We start from the raw sequence: 5576 nt of genomic DNA, 5'->3' as shown, positions 1-5576 counted from the left end.
AACATCACTAACCCGTAAGCATAACATGCTTCTTTATGTTGCATGTTAGAAGCTCTTTCTAATTCACGAAATCCTATGTTGGGATATGTTGAGTCAAAATAGGTTCTTAACCTGTAGCGTAAAATTGCATTTGGGTTCCCCGCATTTAAGGCTTTAAAGAAAACACGGCGTAACTTACGGTCTCCCCAATGTGATATACCCCACCTATCAAAGGAAAGCCTTTTATAAACTAAGGCATTTCTGGAAAGTCTTTCAAATGTATGACAAGTTAATTTTTCCATAACTAAATGTGCTGATGAATTCTGACTGACTCTAGACAAGATTTCCTCAATCATATCCTTTGGTAGGTCTTCTAAAATATTCGGTTGTCTACCCTTAACGTCCATTTTGTTTTTATACTGTAAAATGGACAAGGATTAGATTCGTAAAAGATAATTAACAAACAATACAAGCAATTTTTACATAGAAAATAAAAGTACAAGCACACTACAATACATATAATACACAACATGATTACAACATTCTAATCTGAATCACTGTTTTCTTCTTCTTCGGACTTGGTTCATTTTGTGATGACCCGGGAATTTCTGACCAAATTTAAACTTAAATCTTTATATGAATTCGACACGATAAGCAAAGTCTGTAATGTTGAGTCACAAATATTTCGAACTGTTTCATATATTCGTTTGACCTTCGACCATTCTCGACGATTCACGAACAAATATCTGTAAATAGATATCATATAGATATCTAAATAAGTATTTATAATTTGAAATATAATTTAGAATTTTATATAGTATGATTATTAGGATTTATATTGTAAAATAAATAAAATAAAATGCGATTAATGGAAACTATAAAATATATAGATATATGTATAAATATGTAAATAACTATTACTTGTAAATATATAAAGTTATACTGAATCTATTTGTTTAAAAATATATAATATATTTATTTTAGTAGTAAAACTTGCTATTTAAAACTCTTTATATATAGAAAGTGTATATATTGAAAATGAATGATTTCGAGCCTAATTAGTAAACGTCAGTAACACTCGGTTGACATTTTGTTAGTTTTAATATAGATATTGTACATGTTCATGAAGGATTGAAATAAAAGTTGGGATGTAAATTGATCACGAAGATATTAGATTTGCCAAAAATATTTTTTATCCTTTTAGTTTAAATTTTAGTACTCCGTACATATTATTTGGTACAGAGAATAAATAATTATCGAGCCTTTTTGATCAGGTTTCACACAGTTAATGAGTGAAATAATTAAATACATTTAATTTAAAAATTTGGGATTTTTTTAAGAACACTTTTATACGTTAACTGTTTAGCCATGGACACGATATAGCTATCCGGGATAAGTAGATATTTTCAGTGATAACTATTATGTGTTCATCCACATGTTCTTAATCTAATTATTAAATTATTATTATTATTATTGATTACTAAATTATATATATTTCTGTTTGCAATCGGTACCCGTGAATTGATTAAACATAAAGATGGAATAGATTGGTGTCTTTACTGTTGCCTTTTAGAATTTAATTGTTGCCTTTTAGAATCCAATTCACAACTGCATATCTTATATGTATATATAATATATATATATATATATATATATATATATATATATATATATATATATATATATATACATAACACCTGCACAATAAACTTGATCATACTACAACCACAACCATATTTTTTCATCTCTTGCTCCCGACCATCTAACCCGCCACCCATCACCACCATGATCCGCCATTTTTTGTTGCTGTTTGGTATTATAGAAACCATCCTAAAGTAACCACCACCCGTCACCCTACAATCACCCGACACTACCCACACCACCACCATCATCAAGTAAAACTGCCACCTTATTCGAAAACCCATCACCTCCTTCGATTACTAGTCTGTTATCTGTCTCAGTCCGAATAAACCTCACAACCATCACTACCTACGTTAATACTACTGCTACGTTTAAATTTTTGTTCGAAGTACAGCCGCTACCACACTATCCTTCTGTTTCCCTTCGAAAGCACCATCACAGGCTGCCTTGTTGCTCGTATATTCCTACTATTTGAAGATCTTTATTTAGCGTTTAAACGAAACCCATTTGTAAAGAAGATGAACAGTAACTTTTACTGCTACTCGTTTCTGTTGACTGTTGAAATGAAGACGAGGATATTAAAAGAAAATGATGAACGTGCAGAAAGGAAAATGTGAAGATGATGATGGTGATATATACAATGTTACGGTTATAATGTTTGTAGAGGAAGAAGAAGAGACAGACAAAATAGATAGGTTAAGACATAATACAATTTATAGTATCTCAGAGAAACAACAGACAGATCAGTGGTTACGAGTGTTGGCAGGATAACAAGAGGTCCTGGGTTCGAACCCAGGTGACCGCTAAAAAAATTTCTTTTTAATAAAAGAAGCTGTTTGGGCCTTTTGGACTTGAATAGTATATTTCTGGGCCGAGGTCTTTAACTGATATTGGGCCACAACCGCCACTATACATGATCCAATAAACAAATCAGGCCACACATTCCTGTTTCTATTTCATGTTGAGAAGAAGAAAACGGCCAGATGAATTGGTTATATAATTCTAAATTCGGGATTAATAGAGAAAAACATAAGTAGAGCAATGGTTTTTGTGTGTTGGCGAGGAACGAGAGGTCTCGGGTTCGAGCTCAATCGTGAGCATTTCTTTTTAGAAAAAGCATCTTTAAGGGTATACACTTTGAAGTTTAATTTCCATTATCTTTATGATTATTATTATTATTAATATTTTTATTGTTTATACTAATTGATATTATTATTGTTAATATAATGATAAGTAGTGTTAACATTAACATGAATATTATGATTATCATTAACATAATTATTATATCCTTAACATTATTACTAGTATTATATTATCATTATTATTAATATTAGACTTATAAATATTATCATCATTGATAAAATTATCATTTTTGGATCGTCCTTAAGTATTATTGTTATTATTATTATTAATATTATTATTAACTTTATCATATTATTATTATAGGTATTATTAATAATATTATCAAAACTTATTATTTTAAGTATTATTATCACTATTATGATTATGATTAGTATTATTATCAAAACTATCATTGTCGGTAATATCAAAACTATCATTTTTAAACAAGTAAATATTTTGTACATAAAACATATTATTTACACATATATTAATATTCTATATATAAATCATATTAACATTACATATATATAAAAAATTACATACATTAAATTAAGTATTTTTAATATAATACTAAATATATATATATAGATATCAAAATAACTATATTAATCACTTTAAATACATATACAAAATAAATATATGCAACGTATAATTTAAGATATAAAATAAAGTATATATTTTTTTTAAAAATGGAATCTAGTATAAATATAACTACAAAATATATATACAATTAATATATATTTATAAATGAAATTTTGAGATTTCAACTATATGTTTTAATATACATACAAATGATATAGGTTCGTGAATCCGAGGCCTACCCTGCATTGTTCAGTTTTGTATTATGAATATTTTTACTACAAAATATTGTAGGGTGAGTTTCATTTACTCCCTTTTTACTCATTACATTTTTGGGCTGAGAATACATGCAAATGCTTTATTAACTGTTTTACAATATTTATATGCGTGAGTTTCATTATTCCCTTTTTAAATACTTTCGCAATATATATTTTTGGGACTGAGAATACATGCGCTGTTTTTATAACTGTTTTACGAAATAGACACAATTAATTGAAACTACATTATATGGGTGAATGATCGAAATCGAATATGCCCCTTTTTATTAAGTCTGGTAATCTAAGAATTAGGGAACAGACACCCTAATTGACGCGAATCCTAAAGATAGATCTATCGGGCCCAACAAGTCCCATCCAAAGTACCGGATGCTTTAGTACTTCGAAATTTATATCATGTCCGAAGGAGGATCCCGGAATGATGGGGATATTCTTATATGCATATTGTGAATGTCGGTTACCAGGTGTTCAATTCATATGAATGATATTTTTGTCTCTATGCATGGGACGTATGTTTATGAGAAATGAAAATATGAAATCTTGTGGTCTATTAAAATTATGAAATGATTATTTATGTTAAACTAATGAACTCACCAACCTTTTGGTTGACACTTTAAAGCATGTTTATTCTCAGGTATGAAAGAAATCTTCCGCTGTGCATTTGCTCATCTTAGAGATATTACTTGGAGTCATTCATGACATATTTCAAAAGACGTTGCATTCGAGTCGTTGAGTTCATCAAGATTATTATTAAGTCAATTATAGTAAGATATATTATGAAATGGTATGCATGTTGTCAACTTTCAATGTAATGAAAGATTGTCTTTTCAAAAACGAATGCAATGTTTGTAAAATGTATCATATAGAGGTCAAGTACCTCGCGATGTAATCAACTGTTGTGAATCGTTTATAATCGATATGTACTTCGTCCGGATGGATTAGGACGGGTCTCTACACGTTTTCCTAATTTTCTAGGAATATATGGTGTTCCTCTAATACGAGCCGTCGTTTTCCATAATGGTTTATAAAAACCTGGTGGTTTAGCGGTTCCCGGGTCATTGTTACATTTTAGGAAATACGGATGTTGTCGATACATATAAAGGTCATTGGGGTTGGAATCGGGTTTCTCTATTTTTATACCTTTTCCCTTATTATTTTCTTTCGCTTTATTAAATTGGGTCGAGGTAATTTCTATAACATCATCAGAATCCTCATCGGGATCCGATTCATCGAAAAATTGGTAATCTTCCCAATATTTTGCTTCCTCGGCGGAAACACCATTGACCATTATTAACTTTGGTCCGTTGGTTGGGGATTTTCTTTTATTTAATCGATTTACTATAGGTATCAATATTTCTTCCTCCGGAACCTCTTCTTCTTCTTCTGGTTCCTCCTCTTCCGATTCATCCTCTTCCGGTTTCTCTTCTTCCGGTTCCTCCTCTTCCGGTTCCTCCTCTTCCGGTTCCTCCTCTTCCGGTTCCTCTTCGGGAATTTGTGAATCTTCCCAAAATATATTCGGCTCTTCATTATTATTAGGTGAATCAATGGGATTTGTACTAGAGGTAGACATCTATCACACAATATTAAACACGTTAAGAGATTAATATATCACATAATATTTACATGTTAATAATATATAGTTTCCAACAAAAAAAATGTTAAGCAATCGTTTTTGAAGAAAAACACGGTCGAAGTCCAGACTCACTAATGCATCCTAACAACTCGGTAAGACACACTAATGAAATTTTCTGGTTCTCTAAGACCAACGCTCGGATACCAACAGAAATGTCCCGTTCATATTGATTATAAACGTTCCATATTAATTGATTTTGTCGCGAGGTTTTGACCTCTATATGAGACGTTTTTCAAAGACTGCATTCATTTTTAAAACAACCATAACCTTTATTTTATCTATAAAGGTTTAAAAAGCATTACGTAGATTACAAATAATGATAATCTAAAATATACCGTTTACACACG

This window comes from Rutidosis leptorrhynchoides, chromosome 8 (genome assembly GCF_046630445.1).
Source record: "Rutidosis leptorrhynchoides isolate AG116_Rl617_1_P2 chromosome 8, CSIRO_AGI_Rlap_v1, whole genome shotgun sequence".
NCBI classification, from domain to species: domain Eukaryota; kingdom Viridiplantae; phylum Streptophyta; class Magnoliopsida; order Asterales; family Asteraceae; genus Rutidosis; species Rutidosis leptorrhynchoides.
The sequence above is the reverse complement of the archived record's forward strand: the minus strand, read 5'-3'. Positions refer to the sequence as shown.